The 20,500-nt window shown below is 37.9% G+C and overlaps 1 protein-coding gene across 1 annotated transcript in view; it reads right to left on the bottom strand.

Moving 5' to 3' along the window:
* Positions 1-20,303: 20,303 nt before the first annotated feature.
* Positions 20,304-20,500, bottom strand: part of cxcr4a (chemokine (C-X-C motif) receptor 4a) — a 2,183-nt gene continuing 1,986 nt past the window's right edge. The window contains exon 2 of the mRNA XM_083525830.1: positions 20,304-20,500. This exon is cut by the window's right edge and continues 1,705 nt beyond it. The gene's annotated coding sequence lies outside the window, so the exon portion shown is untranslated.

Raw genomic sequence — 20,500 nt, 5'->3', positions numbered from 1 at the left:
ACAAGATGTCCACTCCAGTCCCTGGTTTTCCACAAAGACCACAGAGGTCTCAGAGTTTGTTTAAAACACTACGGATTTGTGTTGTTTCTTTTGCCAGCAATTAGAATACATCTAAAGGTGTTTATCGAGACAGTAAATGGTTTGACTGAATAATATCACACCAAATTATACACATTATGGCTTTTGGCAGATGTTTTTATTCAGAATGATTTACATTTGATCTTGTTCATGCAACTGAGCTGCTGTGGGGTTGAGGGCTTTGCTCAGGGCCCAGAAGTTGCAGCTTGGTATGACTAAAATTTGAACCCATTTCCTTCGGATCCAAAGGCTAATGTTTTAACCACTAAAATACCACCTCCTAAGTTCAGATGAGTCCTCGCAAATTAGCATAGAGACTATCGCTAACACATTGAAAACACCATTCCAGATAAATGAGTCTAGAAGAGATTGTACATTTAAACTGATTTCCCACTAATAGATATAAATGATTGTAGGTGTACTAGAGAGATCTTCATTCGTTCCTCAGACAGATCTTGAGTACCTGGATTGGAACAAATCAGTGCATTATTTCCAAATTGGGCGAGTCACTGCTGGTTTTGTTGAAGGAACATATTGTTGAGTCTCGCCGTTTTTTTTTTGTTTGTTTGTTTGTTTTTGTTGTTTTTTTATCTGATTTGCTCACTTCGTGTTATCTGTATCAGGTGTCATATCAAAAAAGGTTCATATTCAGGTATGTTGGGCTGTTAAACAGGAGAATGCAGTAGTGACAGGCTTCCTGCTTGTGGTGTTCAGGAAGTTAGTGTACAGATAAAAACAAGTGCAAGAGCTGTATTTTACTTTCATCTGTAAAGTCAAAACAATGTGTAAAGATAAGCAACATTCATTAAAATGCGAGTGTGTTGGTTGCACAAGGTTACTTATCCTACATCCATATTATATTTTCACCATACATACGTAACATGGACATGGAGAAATCAATATTTAAATAAAAATGTTTATTCTATTCAAATATAAAATATTATTGATGGACCAAAACATATGGCCTGATTTATAATTACCTAATTTACCTTAACTAAGCAGATAAGGGTTAAAGGTCTTGCCCAAATGCCCAACACTGGCATTTTGGTGCTGGGATTCGAACTCACAATCACAAAGTTTCGATTGATTCAATTTAAATTTACTGTTTCTCATCAGAATTAAACCAAAATTAAAACATTATTTATATTACAGGCAATAGAACCAGCATAGTTACTGCAGGTGTGTTATGATTGGTCAGAATTCCATCAGAAACAAAAACTCTACACATCTCTAAGTTTCACTAAAAAATAAATCACATACATTTACAATAGCGACTTATAGGTGTGGTTATGTATGGTTATATGTGTGTCAGACTTGACTGTCTGTTCAACATGTGGGTTTTTTTCTTAGCAGTCGACTGGTTGGGGGTTTTATGTGGTTTCCTCAACAGACGAACGAAAGGCACCGGATGGCGCCAATTTTTGAAATCTGAAGTGACAACAGCTTCGTTTTTGTGACAAGGTGGAGTAACATGTTTTGATAACAGCCACTTTTAAAATACAAAGTCAACATAGTTAAAAAATAAAATTTGTCCTATTTTTGTTTGGCACGTTCACATATTGTGGTGAACGAGCTTACTTTGGGACTCATTTGGAAGATTTGTATTTGCATTTTGTAAATTAGTTTGTTAAATTAGCTAGTTATTTATATTTTGTGCATTAGTATTTTAGAAAAATTTGCTATTAAAGAATTATAATAATAAAGAACTAAAATGATGACTTCTGTTTAGCTCATTTCAAAAAAATATATTTTTTTACTTTTAAATTGATTATGTTTAACTGTATATACTTTTTACTAGTTAGTTATGAAAGAAACACAAGAAACATACAGTTTCTCTGGATAGCTTGGTCCATTGTTTTAATAGTTATTTTACACCTTCACAGGAAAAGGGAAATTAACTGCCCCGTATTTTACAAGCTGAAAATATTCATATAGGAAAATAATATTCAGGCTCACGCATGCACAGAGTAAGTGAATCACCACACACACACACACACACACACACACACACACACACACACACACGCCCGGTACAGGTAGCAGGGGTACAGACAGTGGCGTCTAGACGTCTGTCTGCACTGGGCGCCTTTAAATCTGTAGTTTCGTAAGTTATGAACTTTGCAAGTCTGATGTAGCAGAGGCGGCTTTATGGAAGCAGGATTCTTTCCTTGCTCAATCAAGCCTGGAGCATGCCAACACCTTAAACTGCCAAAAAGACAGACAGAGAGAGAGAGAGAGAGAGAGAGAGAGAGAGAGAGAGAGAGAGAGAGAGAGAGAGAGAGAGAGATATCATCTGTATAGGTGCAAAGACTTACGTTTGTTATGAGTTTTAACACGTAGTGTACTTCTTGTACTATCTGATACGGTTAAGGCCAGATAAACCTGTAAAGCTCAAAATACCAGAAACTCGCCATTTGCGAGGTCACAAAAGGGATAAAATGATGAATGAAACTTTTCATTAAAAGCAGTCTGATTTGACCCAAAGGTCTATTTAATACCTGATAATTATAAAACAAAATGTGAATTTTACAAGAGGCGATTTGTAAATAAATGAAAGTTTTGAATACTTGTATGTATTTTTACTAGATTAAAACCTGCAGTATATTTGTAAATTTATAAAGCCAAAATTCTAAGCTTGTTATTCATCTATAATATAGTAACTGCTATGAAATATTCAATAACTGCAGTAAAAGGATTGGGAAAGGTGTGTCGAAATGAGTAAAAGGAATCTAAATCCAATATTTCTGTTTGTAAATCACTTCACATCAAGCTCTTGTAGGAAAACAATTAACTCCAATCAATTTCCACATAACAGCGTGTCCTAAAGAGTTTCACTTCTCTTATATCATTCACTTATATTTTAAAATATGAGACCTTCTGACCAATCAGATTTGAGAATCATCTAATCAGTATGAAATCTAAAATCTAAACCCATAGATGGTTCTCCATGTTGGTGTTTCCAGGAGAATCTAGCTTTTACTGAAATAATGCACAAACAATCTAACAAACGCATACACACATGCACGTAGATGATTGGGCTTTTTAGTAGCGTGGACTGAGGGAGTGCAGATGTGATAGGGTCAGAGATCATTTCTAGAAGGTCGAAAGCTTCAGTAAGTAAGAGGAGCTTTTCAAAACAAGAAGGATTTCATCTCTTGAGGGCAGAATTTCATCACGAGAGACCAAAAAAAGACACACTTAAGGATTTAATGGTATGTGTTGCAAAAGTGAAAATCCCCCAGCGTAACTTTATGGTAAGGTGTGATAAGAGCAGCTTTCTATAATTATATGGAACGCATTTACCTGTAAGGACCTGCATCTCAGTATGTGAAGACTCATATGTGAGCTTCTGTGTGTACGGCAAAAGCTACATAGATAAGATGTTGTTTTATGGTTTAATGTCAGTGATGTTTTAACGCCCGTAGTGCTAGCTGTTAAAGCAGTTCAACTCAAAATACCAGAAACTCTTGAACTGTGAGGTTACTGAGGCATTAAACGTGATCGTAATGTTGATTTATACAAAAAAAAATACAGTACAGATTGTTAACTTTATTTTGATCATGTATGATTAGACATGGATTTATTTGCATGCTAATTACAAAATTAAACAGTTTTCCTCCTTTTTTTCATACAATAAAATAGTTAGGGTAGTGTTACCAAGCGTGATCTCAACTTAAATTATTCGTTTCTAGAATAAAATGTCTGAAAATTAGATCGCTGAAATGCGGTCAAATATCTAAAGTAACTACGTAGCTGGCAACATTTATACTTGGTTTATCTGAGGACTTTTAAATCATACTGATGATCAAAAAGTATGTGTGGGTTCCTTACTATATGTGTGTGTGTGTGTGTGTGTGTGTGTGTGTGTGTGTGTGTGTGTGTGTGTGTGTGTGTGTGTGTGCGTGCATGTGTGTGTGTGTAATTGTGTGTTTATTCCTGTGTGTCTGTGTGCAAAAGACAAAAACAGTTGTTTGTGTGTGTGTGTGTGTGTGTGTGCGTGTGTGTGCGTGTGTGTGTGTGTGTGTGTGTGTGTGTGTGTGTAATTGTGTGTTTATTCCTTCGTGTCTGTGTGCAAAAGACAAAAACAGTTGTTTTTGTTTGTGTGCGTGTGTGTGTGTGTGTGTGTGTGTGTGTGTGTGTGTGTGTGTGTGTGTGTGTGTGTGAGAATGCACCTGTACCCCTGCCTATGTCCTTGTTGCTTGTTTACAGCGGCATGTGGAAACCTCCGGGTGTATTTGTGAAAGAAAAGAGAATACGTGAAGGAAAATCATTGTATAAAGGAACAGCCGTGGAAGTGTGTGTGTGTGTGTGTGTGTGTGTGTGTGTGTGTGTGTGTGTGTGTGTGTGTGTGTGTGTGTGTGTGTGTTGTGGAAATGTCACAGGAGGCCATGAACAATACAAACAACAATAACACCACAGTCTATTATCATCTATGTATAATATTTAAACGTTCCCAGGTACTATATCTATCAGAGAGGGACAAGTGGGCGGAGCTCAATGTAGATCACTGATTGGTTAATGGTGATCGTCATAATAATGTGTCTGGTTCGAAAACAGCGATGTTCAGTAGTGTGGAGCTTTCAGGAATGTTGACTTGTCTTCCAAATCTGCATTTTATCACATAACAACTCTTTTTCACACTCTCTCTCTCTCTCTCTCTCTCTCTCTCTCTCTCTCTCTCTCTCTCTCCCTCTCTCTGTTTCACTCTATATATCTCTCTAGCTATCTTTTTGTTCGGAACCTGACCAAAAAATGTCGATGTCGCTCACCAAAATTGGTACCTGCCCATCATTAATCTCCACCCCAAAACCTTTAGAGAGCCTCCTACTGTTATGATTACAGTTATGTGAATAGTCCAGGGTTCGGCTAGTTTAACGCCACCGCATCATGTTTTGCGTGGCGTTAAACTAGCCCTTGTACTTGCTACGCTTTCTTTTTTGTGAGTGTGTGAACCAGCGGGTTTGCGGCGTGTAACGCGGAGCAGATGACGGATTAGTGGCCTGGTGCGGACATGTGAAAATGGTGCTAGCTGTAAAAAGGTCTCCCTTTCCCACCATTGTCTGGTTAAACCCACAGGAAACGAAGCTCGGAAAAGGGGCTCGCCTCGGCTCTGTCCCCTCCTCACCTTGGCATTGAACTTCACCATCAATCTAACCTAATGATTAAGTCTTGACAAGGTGTTAAGTGCCCTCTTCTTTCTATTCCCCATTCCTCTTATCTTTGCGTGGGTTATCGCGATGTTTACTCTCCACGTAGATGAGTGACGGGATTCTTTGTGTCCTGCAAGATGTTTTAGGATTTCCCTCAAACCCTTTGATGTTGGTTTAGCATTTTATTTTCCACATGAATGACATCTGGGATGAAAATCTGTCAAAAGGAATCGTATATTCTAGATGAGAGTTAATTAGGCACATTTTATTACACTGTTGACACGAACCTTTGCTGATTCTGGCGTTTCTACCACACATTTCAAACAAAAACAGTGTCTTAAATACATGTGGTTCTCTTACAGATTTGTTTTATTACAGAGGATATTATAAGAGAGTATTAATATAAAGTATTATTACATGCTAAGTCACATGTGTGCGTGCAGAACATCTCAAATCTCTCGGACCTGCTGTAATAGATAAAAAAATCCATAACACGGTTATATGATACCGCTCAATATGAGGCACATTGTTTTCTCATGTGGGTAACCACTGTCCTAAAACCAGTGTTTCATTCCACTTATACCATTTTACATGTATAAATGAATGACACATTATGTCCAGGAGGTCTTCCAAACGTGTCGAGCACCTTCTGCGATTGGGTAACACACAGTCAGAACAGCACCAGTTAGCAGTATTACTCTTAAAACTTTTTGATAGCACCTCATAGATACATTTGCTGTTCAATATCCACAAAGCAACTTCTTTCCATTTATGTCTTTACAGCATTTCTTCACCTGCCACTCTTTTTGTTATACCGCTATAATCTAATCTATCCTGAGAAAAGCTATAGCTGTTCCGCTGACTATTACAAAGCGCTGAGACTGGAGACTATCATAAATATAGCTGTATATAGCTCTGTATGTGTGTGTGTGTGTGTGTGTGTGTGTGTGTGTGTGTGTGTGTGTGTGTGTGTGTGTGTGTGTAAATATATACATGCAGTAGATGTTGTAATTCAAGTAGATCAATCAACACACCAAGAGTTATAGGAATGTGGGAAAACTGCAGACTTGGCAACCCTGAAAAAAACAGATAATCACTTTTTGATATGAAGCATGGGCACTAGAACATATCTGATGATGTCCAGAACCAGTCAGATTGATCTGGGATAAAAGAGATTCCTGGGAAAGCTACACACACACACACACACACACACACACACACACACACACACACACACACACACACACACACACACACACACAATCACAAACACACATACAGAGTCAGCTGCAGGATGTTGTTGGGCTTTTGAGGACATCCTCTACACCGAATGAATAGACGGCTGTTTGAGTGGAAGAAGCGTGGCCTGGTTTGAGCAGACTTAGCCGATGAAAATTACGGACATGACGGAGCTGCTGATTTCCCCCCCAAGACGGAAGAAACCGTCTTGGAAGGAAATCATTATATAACAGAAACATTGTGCTATTGTTGTATTTTAGGTGAGTGGAGTACATGCGTGAGTTAATGTTTGGGTTTGGAACCCGGCCTAGTTCACATGCACTGATTGAGTGTGTCTACTGTGTGTGTGTGTGTGTGTGTGTGTGTGTGTGTGTGTGTACAGTATTAGTAGATGACAGTTAGGCTTTTCAGACTTCCCACAAAACAGATAGGAAGAAGCATTTCCTGTTGTTGTGCATCCAGTGTCGTATTAAATGCTCTATAAATAGCGTGAATCATGAGATGTACAGTTGAGTTCAAAGGTTCGCACATCTGCAGGTCAAAATAATAACAAGTGTATATATATATACTTAGTATACGTAGTATTTTGTCTGCACAAACAACACATCATCATGACAAACAACAAAAAACTACTTAACTGTGTTAAAAATAATACAGATTTTTACTGGTTTATTTTAAATCGTAAAGTGTAAAAACACAGTTCTTATCTTATGTTCTTATCTTTTGGGCATTGATAGATACATATTTATATTTTGGTGTATATATACAGAGTTTCATGACAGTTTAAGTTCATCTCCTTGGTGGAATGCATTAGTTTTTAATCACTGATTTTCTGGGGTTTTTTTGGGTTGTAGTTTCAGTTATCCAAAGTACTTTTTAGCCCAAAATTAAACAAATCAAATTCTCTTGATTAGAAGGACATCAAGCAAGAAAGTTGTAAGTGTTAACCCTTGTTCGGTAGCTCGGTCTGTTAGCAGATATTAGCTATCTAATGCTAACATTACTGCACATGTGGTCTAAGCTTAAACAAAGACGTTAATGTTCCTGGGAGGAGAACATCTGCTTGGAAGGTCAGCGCTACAAACCATCTCTGAGAATGGACGTCTTTCTAAACAGATCTGTTGTCCTAGTTTATATATTAACTTTCGTCCTCAAACCTCTGTTTTTCTCGGGAAAAATTTTTTTGGTGAAGAAACAAGTATCTATAGCTGCTATAATATTATTACAACACATCGTGATCGATGGTCTTTAAATATCCGCACAACTTAGAGTGTGTTATTCCTTTAAACTTCAATTACACAAGTTAAAGCATTAGCCTGTAAACATAAGATCCAATCATAAATCAATAAATAAATATATTTTTCTGTCTGTATTTCTATCTATCTGTATTTCTATCACATGACCCGAATATCTTTCTTCATAAACTCTATTTCTTCATATGATATTCCATTATTCTTCATATTTTGCGTCTCTTCGCTTCTCGCCTTCTGATCAGTTTTAATGCATTTCCTCAATAACTCTCAAAGACTACTGCATCTGCAAGAGGGATCAGTGACACAATCAGGCGTTTTCAGGGTTAAATTTATAAACTTTGTGTTACACTGTTGTATCTTGATGTCATTTGTGACAGCAGATGAAAAGCTCTCGTCGAAACTTTACTCCACCTCTGCGGCTGAACGACTTTTTGACCTTTTTACTTGTTTCTAAGGTGAGAGACACATCAAACACTACCTGTCAAACTGACATACATCTTTTCACACACACACACACACACACACACACACACACACACACACACACACATGCCATGTGGATTCCAGCTGCACTGAGTGTCTCAGAATCCTAAATACACAATATACTGAAAATGTCGATTTGAGAAACAAAGAATCAGACAGACAGACAGACAGACAGACAGACAGACAGACAGACAGACAGACAGACAGACAGACAGACAGATAGATAGATAGATAGATAGATAGATAGATAGATAGATAGATCACTGTAGAAGTGCAGATACTGATGTTTTAAAAGACTCCACCATATAGAACACAAGCAGAGAAAAGATAATGATGATCAGAAATGTCTCTGTTCTCAGTCATGTCTACATCACTGACTCCCTCTGTCTCATCCACGTTAACGCCAGACTTCTTACTGCCTTCTGATAGTTAGTTTCCTAAACTAGTCTACTGTACGTCTGTGGTGTGTGAGAGACAGGAAATGATACAAGTCAAGTCAAGTCAAGTCAAGTTTATTTCTATTGCGCTTTTTACAACAGATATTGTCTCAAAGCAGCTTTACAGAAATAAACAGTCAAGGTGAATGGTGTGTGTTTATCCCTGATGAGCAGCCGTGGCGACTGTGGCAAGGAAAAATTCCCTTAGATGTTATGAGGAAGAAACCTTGAGAGGAACCAGACTCAAAAGGGGAACCCATCCTCATTTGGGTGACATCAAGAGTTTGATCATAAATCTTTCAACAATACAGAACACTGGAGAGTGAGAACTAACATGAGTACTGGAGTATAAGATTATAAGTAATGTTATTTCTACAGTCTTATACAGTCTATATGGTTAGTAGCTCCTAGTTTTTTAAGCTCAACATTTGTGATCATCACAGATCCAGCAGCAGCTTCTCCATGCCAGAGCCTTTAAACACTCCAGGAGGTCCAATGTCAAAAGTGCACATGTAGCGGGATCCAATTGGCACTGGTACGTCTCTAGATGTTTGCGAGTTCGGCATCTACTTCTTCAAAGGTCCATAATCCTCATGAGGTGGGACTTGACTGGAGCTGGAGCAACCTCAGGACGCCTCGGGATGGGGAGAGAAAGAGAAGCAGTGAAGAGGAATTAGCGTAGCTGCTGTTCATGGTATTAACAGCACAAGTTAATAATGTGCATTTGATCAGAGGTTCTGGAGCACAAGGTTATGATGTGAGACGTATGTTATGTGTAGGCTTTGCTAAAAAGATAAGTTTTTAATCTGCACTTAAACTGGGATACACCAGTGGTAGATTGAAAAAGCAGCACAATGACAAGAACTGGGTTGATGAAAATGGCGCAAAATGGCTGAAAATGGCGCAATGAAAAGAAAAAAAATATTGATCCTGCGGTGGCATATAATAAATTATTAATCTAAAAATAGACTAAAACTAAACTTACAAGATTGTTTGAAAATGCAAGAAGTAGAAAGTACAGATTTTTCTGTAAAATATAATCAGTGAAAGTAAACATTTGCTTTGTCTAAAAAATGAATAGTAAAATACTGATACCAGAAGAATCTACTTTGTTAATTTGTAGATAGACAGACAGACAGACAGACAGACAGACAGACAGACAGACAGACAGACAGACAGACAGACAGATAGATAGATAGATAGATAGATAGATAGATAGATAGATAGATAGATAGATAGATAACACAAACACATATAGATCATAGACGATCAGTTCAATGAAGTGTGGAAATTTTAAGTCCCAGCAGGTCATTGAGTCCAATACTGGAGTCGCAAACTAAACACTAATGATTCATAAACTTAAAAACACAATGCCTTCTTCTCTGAGAACTCTTTCTATAGAATAAACCTGTAGTTGTTTTGAAGAGCCCAAAAAAACCCTCCACAGGAATCGCCACAACAATAAGCATCCTTCGACTGTTCGTGCCAACAGAACAGCTGGTTTCGGGGGGGTTTTGTGGGTAAAAACGCAGGGGCAGTGTTGTCTCTCAACGCTCTCTCCTCTTTTCTATCCCTTTCTCCTTCCTCCTACTCATTTCAAATCTCTTCAATGGTTGGACCCAGCCCCTCTTCCTCTTCGCTCAGCATCCAAAAGGCAGGAAGCCCAACAAAACAAGGCACACTAGGAAAAAAAAAGCCTCTAAGTAAACTTCCAGGTTCTATTTCTCAGGCTTCCTGCAGGGATTGTGTTGCCGAGGCTGTGGGAAACCAGATTTGGTTGTTTCACTCAGCACTTGGATCTTTAAGATCCGTCGCCATTGTGTGGCTCTCACAGCTGAGCGTCTTACATGCCTGCATTCGTGTTTGTGTGTTGAGATTTTTCTCATTGTCGTGTTAGTACATGCGTTCGAGTGTTTAAAACATAAATCTACACTAAAATAGGCTTATTTGAGGTGATAATCCAGGACTATGTGTATCCTAGATGGACAGGTGAAGCAGAGAGCATTATAATGGTGTAAGGCCTCACATCTAGCCATGGATAATCTCTGTATACCATGATCACTTCCCAGCATTGAGGACTTAAAACTGTCATTGAGGTTTGCAGAGCAAAACTGTCTGAATGACTAATTTTCCCTATTTATTTTGCTGCTTTCCCAAATCACATACAGAGATATATAGAAGTAGTGCCAGAAGATTGCCTTTACTTACATGAGGTTTCATTAATGGTTATTATAGTTTTTCTCAATTTCTTGAATCACATTTAATATTTGCAAACTAGTAGTGCATGTCTCCAAACAATGTGTACAAACAACACAAAACATTGGACTTCTTGCAAAAGCCTGTACTTTTCCTAAAATCCTTAGTTCATCTCTCAGAATGTATGTATTTGTGTCAATAAAAATCTCATTGCCATCAGAATGAAATGTTCATAGCAAACAAGATCGTGAAAATGTTTAGTTATGTTGTGCACGGTTTCAGTATCTCCATATATAAAATACGGTTTGAACTACAATCATTTAAAATGCACACGATGTACAAGAGGTTCTTGGCTGTTCATCCGTTTTCAGGAATTGTAATTCTGTGTTTCGCTCTGTCACCAATCGAATGTTCACGAGATTCACCTTTGACCTGTTGAACCAGTTGATCATTGGTTGATCTGATGGTGTACACTCGCCTTCATCAGTGACATTCAAGGTTTCATCTGCACAATTCATCAATTCAAGACACATTAACAAAAATAAGTTTTATAGAAATTAATCTTGACAGATTTTGACTGCTGGTTTAACCATTAAACATTCAACGACTATATGAAGTAATGCCGAGATGTTTTTGGGGGTTAAAACTATTCAGTTGAGACCAAGTATGATTCAACTGACAAACACAATCAACCAGTGTCTTCAATACCCTGAATACATAATTAAGCTTCCAGACAATCACAATCAAGTATTTAGGCCAGGTGTCCCCAAATTTTTTTCCATGAGGGCCACATAAAATATATCGCACTCCATGAAGCATGTGGTGTCAGTGATTCACCTCTAGAGGCTGCTCTCGTAATGACAGGGGACCGGAACCCGGAAAAACTATCAGTACGGATTTTTGCAGATAGCCGATAGTTCAAGCAATCAACTATTGGTATTAATAACTAAGCGACCTTGTATTTTGAAAGTCAAGCTTTATTTTAAAAAAATGCAGATTTGATATGAGGAAAACAGATTTAAAATAAAGCCCTAGTTTAGACAGTGCACAGTGTAAACTGGAATATTTAGTTGTTTACCAGATAGAAACATTTTTTTTACTTTCCTTATCTATTGTGGGTAAAACAGGAAACAATTTGATCAAAAGGAGTTAATTATCAAAGCGCTAAGTAAATCTTGGATGAATTTCAGGATTCATTATTTTTTCTTTTAAAACCGCTGAAATGTTTGATGGATTGTGTGTGTGTGATTCAAGTGTGAATTATATCAGCAGGTGTTACAAGCCCTCACGTCCGTCTGATCAACCTCTGCGTTAGACTAGTTAGCAATAGCGCAAAGGATAATTACACGTTAGGGATTAAAATTTGAGGCTTTTACACCTCCATCCAACAAGAGACACAGTTTACTTTGTGGAACAGCTGCTGAGGGACTTTCAGTGAGCTCTGATCCTCAGCTGTGGTGACAGACACAGATTACATACGTGGCCCCAGAGCCTCAACTCTTAAAAAACAAAAAAATCTTGCTAGCTAATTACCTCACATAATGTTAGCTTGGAACATAATCCTTGTTTTTATTGCTAGTGATCTTCATTTAGCATTTAGCATCAGAGTGATTTAGCAGTTAGCATAGAACGATCTATTAAACCACATTTCTCTCTTTTCTTCAAGCTTGAATTTTATTAAGCTAGTTTGCTATTCAGGAGTTTTGCTAGTTTCTCATGTTAGCAACCATTTTTAGAGGTTATCGAAACGTGTGTGTGTGTGTGTGTGTGTGTGTGTGTGTGTGTGTGTGTGTGTGTGTGTGTGTGTGTGTGTGTGTGTGTGTACTAGTTTTTTGCTGTTCCTGAGGAAGTCCACAAAGGAAATACATTAGAGTGTCGTGTGAGAATGTGTGTGAGTATGTGCGAGAAGGAAATGCGTCTGTTTTTTGTCACTCGTGTGTGTGTGTGTGTGTGTGTGTGTGTGTGTGTGTGTGTGTTTGTGTGTGTGTGTTTTTGTTTTTGTGTGTGTGAGGAAGTGAGTGGGGCATGAGAGAAACTGCAGGTGTAAGACCACTGGCATGACAACAGGTGCCCAAGCACCTGCCTTTGTGAGCGTCTGTGTGTGTTTTCTTTAACTAAGTAGTAAATCTGTGTATACAGTTGTGAGAACTTCTCCTTCGTTCTCCCTTTTAATTTTTATTGTTAGTTATTATACTGGTATAACATTTTCTTTTCTCAAAGGGTGCACAAACTTTTATGGCATCCTTGCTTTTATACAAGCTAATTTCTTGAATATAATGAATAAAGACGAGTAGGAAGATGGACAGATTTTACCTTCCTCAATAAAACTTTATGTCAATATTTATGTAAAAAATTTGACTGGTTTATCGTTTTCGAATCATCAGATTTAAATACTAATCTTGTGATTTTGTGCTTTGGCTTTAATTTAAAATACACACACACACACACACACACACACACACACACACACACACACACACACATTCACACCTAACTGATTCCATCATTCATCACTTTTTTATGCATTAAAGTCCAGCTGCCAGTCGTGAACCCCAAACCCGTCCCTCCCTCTCTCCAAAACACGCACCAACCAGATCAGATTTCTCAAGATCTGACTATAGCCTCTGAAACGTCTAATCTGGACAAAGCTGCTCGGGAGAGTCTAAAGGCCTGGCCTGTGGCAGAACCTCTTTTGCTGGATCGCAAAAAAAAAAGAGCAAATGAAAGCCGAGCGGCACTTTTTGGTCTCAAGCCTAAATGAGCTCTAATCAGAGTTAAAAGCTGAAAATCTGCTGCTGCAAGTGTAAATACTCAGGGTGTGACTTCTGTTGAAGAAGATAAGACCTAAATTATCTCTCTCTCTCTCTCTCTCTCGCTCTCTTTCTTCATCCCATCTCTCTCTCTCTCTCTTGCTCTCTTTTCTCAAAATAAATTTCCAGTAAATGTTTTAAATTCCCTAAACAAGGCCGTAATGGCTGCTTCCTCGATCTACTCGAGCGACTTGGCACAAAACAATTTGTTCACAAACAGTCTGGTAGGGGGTCTGGTGAGTTTCTGTAAAAGATTAGACTACAAAAGTAAGAAATTAAATGGTTTATGGGATCATAAAGAAGTAATGTAGAGTTTACTTAAATAAAGTAAAACAGTAAAATACAGTAAAAGTGAATAGAAATTATTTGTAGTGAATAAATGAAGTAATTTCTACATAAAAAGTTTTTGCCATTTTTGTTTTAAACCTGCTCAAAGAAATCTATTTGGCTAAACAGATTGTTCATAAATATCTAATAAATAGTATTTTAAAAAAATGCTATCATTAAAATAAATCATCACACACAGCTTGACTTTATATTTGTAACATATTGTATATTCCAATTACAGATTTTTTTGTATGTAATTTTAATTCTGGGTACAGGTTTCTGCCCACAAACGCTTTCTTTTGGGAGTAAAAAAAAAACCCCTAATGCAGTTCTAGTTAGTAGGTTATTGGTAACTTTGATGACCAATGCTAGCCAGCTAACTGCTAGTAAATTAGCTCATATTTGTTACAAGACAGCATGAGGTCTAATAAAAAAGGGCTGCAGTTTCTTCTGATATGTTGGTAAGTTACACATAAAGGACTTTGTGTGACAAAAATGATGCTAAAATGACACTTAGAAGAGCAACATCTTCCTAAACAACAATAAAATTAATGCTCAGTGCTAGCATGATTAAACTTAGCCAGGCTTCTAGCTATATTTGCCAAAAAATATGCCTTCTGTGGGTTGATATTCAGTCATATTTAATCCAATTCAGCAAAATACTACAGTAAAGAGTAAATCATAATTTTGTCGATAAGTTCAATGTTGCATCAGGAAGGTGTAAATTCAGAGCATTGAACACACAGGTAGTTTGTTTGTCAGATTTTGGAGTTAACCATTTACATAAGCATCATTTATTTTAACTACAAGACTCCTTGTTGATTTTAATTGCTTTATTGCCAAATTCCCCCCGCTGTTCACTTTTACCTTCAACCAAATGGGTTTGTTTCCCAGCAACCAAACACACACACACACACACACACACACACACACACACACACACACACACACACACGATACCCCCGCAATAAAAGCGTCACTTTCTAAGCTTTTGTCACTGAGGGGCGTAAATCATGGCATACTGCCATACCACACACATACACACACACACACACACACACACACACACACACACACACACACAAAGTGACTCACAAAAAAATAAAATCAGGAAACCGGAAACTTTACAAGCGAAATATAAGGGGGCAAAAATACGCCCACGCTTATAGAAAATCACAAGGTGGCGGAACTCAAATGAATAAGACGTGCGTTTCGTTTAGTCAAAGTTAAAGTTAAATTAATTCTGTCTGTTTAAAGTCTGAAGTAATCGTTATTTCTCATCATTACATTATTTCCTAAATTGTCTGATGAGGAGTGATGTGGTTAATAAGTGTGGGCAGACATTGTGCCTGTCATCCAAAACATCCGAAAATATTCTGAGTAACTGATGTAAAATCGAAGCTACAGATCTTTTGATAATAAGTTAGTCAATATCAAATATTTTTACAGATTTATTTGCATGAACGTGTCTTTTCGGAGGCAGCATTATGGCTCTGGCTGACCTGGTTAGCGTAATTTTTTTAATAATGTCAACAATGGAGTTTTTGTTTTGTAGCATGCTAAGCAAACTGGGAAATATAAGAGTGATTTTGCCAGCTAGCGTGTTTTATTTTGTATACAAATGGGACACAACCTGACTGGAAGATTGATATTTTTCTCCCAAAAGTCTTGTTAAATTTCTTATAAAAGATGTACAAGTGAATCTACACGTAACATTGACTACCTAGAGTGGACGCCGCCATTTTGTGAAACACTGACAATGCAAGATTCTAGTCATGTGATTTGTTTTTCTATTGTTAAATTACAAACGAATGAATGGAATTTCACTTCCATAAACTTGGACCACGCTGTACATTCGCCTCTGTATATTCGCCTGAGGCTCGTATTTGACCATGTGTAGCTTGCGTTGCTAGCTAGGTCTTAGTTCAGTTCCACTAAAGTGGTGGTGGTGGTGGTGGTGTTGATGTTGATGCTAGTGGTGTTGTGCAGTGAGAGATGGGAAATGCGGTTAAATCAGACCGATAAAGTGTTTTCACAGCTAGAGCTTCTGTCCCAGTGGGCTTTGCAACAGGAAGTGCTCTCCCTTGCAGACACTTCCCCTAAAATAACACATGAAACACACATTAATCGCACAGCAATCCTCCAGGGAAGGGGGATAAAATCCTGTCTTACTGTGGTGTCACTGTAATCTTTTGGGCGAGGCAGAGTGTACGTTGTGAGTTAATTCTGTAGCCTTTCTGGTTGCTCCGAAATCGATGCTGAAGTCGACGTCGTGCCGCCAAACCCACTCGACATTTGTAAATAATCTCAGCTTCACCTCTTCGCCTGCCCTCATTACCCCGGATCCTTTTGGGTAAACATGCAGAGGTTCGAAGGATAACCCTGGGGTCATAGTGGGGGTGAGAGGGGTAGTTGGTAAGTTGTAGGGGGGGTAGGGTATGTATGGGTTCTCCGCCTGTCAGGGTCGCAGGAACTGGGACTGGCCACTAATGGCCCCTGACATGAGCTGTTTCCTGCACTGTGGATGTCAATAGCTTTAGCCTCTAACCCTTCCCCTGCTCTTAAGTGGAAAAACACACGCAGACCACACCGCAGCAGCGAGGGCAAATCTTCTGTGTGTGTGTGTGTGTTGAACTCTGGAGAGAAAGAAAAACATTATATAGATGGATAGCCCTTTTCATCATCGGCTAAAAAGTCAATATTCTAGAGAAGGAATTGCATTCTGTCTCCAGATTCGGTCCATATCACACGTCAAAAATGGGCACGGACGCATCAAAGAGATAAAGTTTATTTGTTTCACACAGAGATGAGATCTGGATAACCAGATCTCATGTGAATTTGAAATATGCAAAATTCCTAAAGTAAATGTTATGAGTGGACTATGGTTCGGTCAACAGATCAGTCACGTTATAGTTTCACACACACACACACACACACACACACACACACACACACACACACACACACACACACACACACGTTTTTACACATATTATAAATAATACCTTAAAGAAGCATGGACTAAAATTGTGTCTGTGAGATCGAACCAGGTAGAAGTAATCAGTTTCTCTTCTAGATGAATTCTAGATCAATCTGATCATTTAAAAGAAAATAAAAAAAAAATAAAGTGAAAAAAATTTTCAGAAGAGAAAATAATCAACGATGGTGCATTTTATTCCTCCTGTACTACACCAATTTTAGTTGATTAATGAAAGCTGTTATGCTTCTTATCCGTTTACGGTTACATTTCAAAAACTGTTGTTGTTTTTTTTTTCATGTTTTTCTTGAATGAATATTGGATTCAGAGTTTTGACCCCCCACTCCCCGTATTTGGCTCCGCCTCCCACTGAGCTCCTGAGAGAGTCCGAATCTGACAGGGCACTTAACACTCTCAGACATGCTAATCTTTCACACTCCACGTTACAGACCATTACTGCGGCTCAGTGAGTGGAGCAGGCCAGGTGTCAGCCTCCATTGTGCTCGAGTGTGAGTTTTGTTTCTCAATGGGACGACTCTCACGCATTTCCCCCTGTGTGTGTGTGTGTGTGTGTGTGTGTGTGTGTGTGTGTGTGTGTGAAACACGACCCTGCCGAGTGACCACTGACATGCAGAGTGTGTTTTAATGCGGCCCAGGACGGCCGTGATGCATTCACTCATTGTGTTTCAAAAGTTCAGGGGTTCATTTGGAACCTGTGTGTGTGTGTGTGTGTGTGTGTGTGTGTGTGTGTGTGTGTGTGTGTGTGGATCAAGACTTTGACATTTCAAAACTTTTACTAAACTCTAAAAGCAAGAAACAAACAGAGATGTGGGTCTGTGATCAGACGTGAACTCCCCAAGCACTCCAAGGTGCTTACATGAACCAGAACAAGCACGTGATGCCACGTGACAATTGAATGAACCGTGTGACCAAAAAAAACCCCCCAAAAAAACAGCTTAATATAAAAGAAAACAAATGAGAAGTTATCGCATGTAAAGTTTAACAAATTACTTAAAACATTACACATAAAAATAAATAAATCTGCAATTAAAGCACATGAACGGAAAAAAACGTATTAATTAATAATATTAATAATAATAATAATAATAATAATAATAATAATAATAATTATTATAATTTTAATGAGTCAGGTTTGGTTGAATCCACATTCATCTCTTAAAAATTAAAAAAAGAGAAGAAAAAGTTAATAATGTGAAATAAAAATACATGAATAACTGTGAACAAAATAAATACAATTAATTATGTTAAAAATATAATGAAATGTAAAAAAAAAAATAATAAATAAAAAATACATGCATTATATGGCCAAAAGTTGGACACCTGACAATAAGAGACATATTTAGTTATCATTTGCTTTTATAATAACCTCCACTCTTCTGGGAAGATGTTCCACTGGATTTTATGGAGATTCATTCAGCCACAAGGGTGTTAGTAAAGTCAGGTTGTGATGTAGGTGAGAAAGTGAGAAGTCCTGGAGTTTAATAGGGTTAAAGCTCTATAGCAGGAGATCTTCCACCAAATGTAAAGCAGATCTTAATGGAGCCGGCTTTGTGCACAGGTGCATTGTCATGCTGGAACAGGGTTGGGTCTCCTAAAATTTAAAAGAAAAAGGAAAGATTTTATGCTCCATAAAAAAACGTCCTGTACGATTGTGTGGCTCGTCAAATCATGTTCAGATGAATCATTTGCAAATGACTCGTTTGAACGTTTCGTAAAACCGTACGAGGAAAGAAAGTCAGGTTAAAAAAACAGTTGAGTGAAAAACTTTTTTTTAAATGAACTCAGAAATCTGCGTTACAGAGACCCGGGACTTCACCACGGTTCCTCTTCTGAGTCACAGAAGCATTATCAGATCGTAATTGATATTTTTTCACGCTGATATGAACTTGCAAAAAGCATGACTCGGTGAGTGTGTTGTTTGGGCGTTGTGGAATGGAAAAAAAAAAACACACACACAACGAGACCGATGACTTTGTGTGATGTCAATGTACATACATTACTCAGAAACGTTCCTCATCCCAGGTGCATCAACTGAAGCACCAGCTCTTCATTACAGTGCCATAAAAACAGCGGCCACACCTTCTTTTACAACATGCTTTATTCAGGAAATGGGTTCTTTTCTCTAGTTAGGGTTTTCAGGAAGTTCTTAGATAAATAGCTGAATAAATAAGATTGGTATATGCTCCTGTGTGTACATCCCATTCCACATGTAGTCCCTAATTGCTCTTATAATAAACTCCACTTTTCTGGGTCCCAAGTTTTTGTGGAGATGTTTGTAAGATTCATTCAGCCACAAGGGTGACAGTAAAGTCAGGTACTGATGGAGATGAGGTGAAGAAGCCTGTGGTGCAGTCAGTGTGAAAAAAATCATCCCAATGGTGTTAGAGGTTAGAACGCTGTAGCAGGAGATCTTCCACCAAATCCAACTCATGAAAAGCATCTCTTTATAGAGTTGGATTGTGCACAGGGGCATTGTGATGCTGAAACAGGTTTGGGTCTTCTAACTCAGGTAAATGGATAATTGCATTCTAGAGCTTCCAGAGACGTCTTACACAAGTGTGTAGCTGAGAGGAACTTTTGTGGTTAGATAGTGAGGAACATTCTTTCATATATTTCCTCAGATTCTCAGTGGAAATTAAGATGATTTAATACCAGAAATTGAGATTATTGGGATTTGGGATTATTGGGGTTTGGGATTATTGGGATTTGGGATTATTGGGATTATTGGGGTTTGTGTTTGACTTTTTGGTTCATATTTTGCAAAGACGTGATGTAAATCTATAGATATTGTATGCTGTGGTGAATTGACTGAAAATGTGAAGATTAAATCTGATTGTAACTCAAATATTCATTCATTGCACTTTTATAAAGTTATTTTTTTTTTACTAATTCTCAGATTTTAAAAACAATAATGAACAAAATAAATGAAAGTGTAAACAAAATTATTAAAACAAATGAAACGTGTGTTTTCTCCGTCTTGGTTAGTTGATTTTCTGAATAGATTTTGATTTTGCCTCTGTGTGTGTGTGTGTGTGTGTGTGTGTTTCAGGTTTCATTCTCGGTCACTAAGTACAAGATGAATGTGAACTACGTCAGAGGTTGACAGCAAAAAGCAAAAGGAAACGGTTTCGTCATTACTGATTATAGATTATGAATACGATCAAGTTTTATCTTAAGGAGGATGAAGCCTGTATAAAATAATAAAAAACCACAAGACGGTTCTGGGGAATTACGACTAGACGGGTACTTTTTCGAGGAGCTACACAATCTTGTGTACGCTATGAAGGTTTGGAGATTTCACAGCCACAAACTGAAAGCACAAAACGAACACATTTTTCTTTAGAAACAAATTAATTTTTATTACAAGGACGATATAACACAGCTATACACAGCAGCTCCTGATGGAAACGAAAATACCATTTTATCATCAGTCCTGTTTTTGTTTTATACACAATAAATAAGAGCCTGGATATATGTACATAAGTGCAGAATCAGAAATACAACAAAAAAAGCTCTTTTCCTGGTTTTA

The sequence above is a fragment of the Silurus aristotelis genome, assembly GCF_946808225.1.
Source record: "Silurus aristotelis genome assembly, chromosome: 2".
NCBI classification, from domain to species: domain Eukaryota; kingdom Metazoa; phylum Chordata; class Actinopteri; order Siluriformes; family Siluridae; genus Silurus; species Silurus aristotelis.
This window is presented reverse-complemented; position numbering and strand designations above follow the sequence as displayed.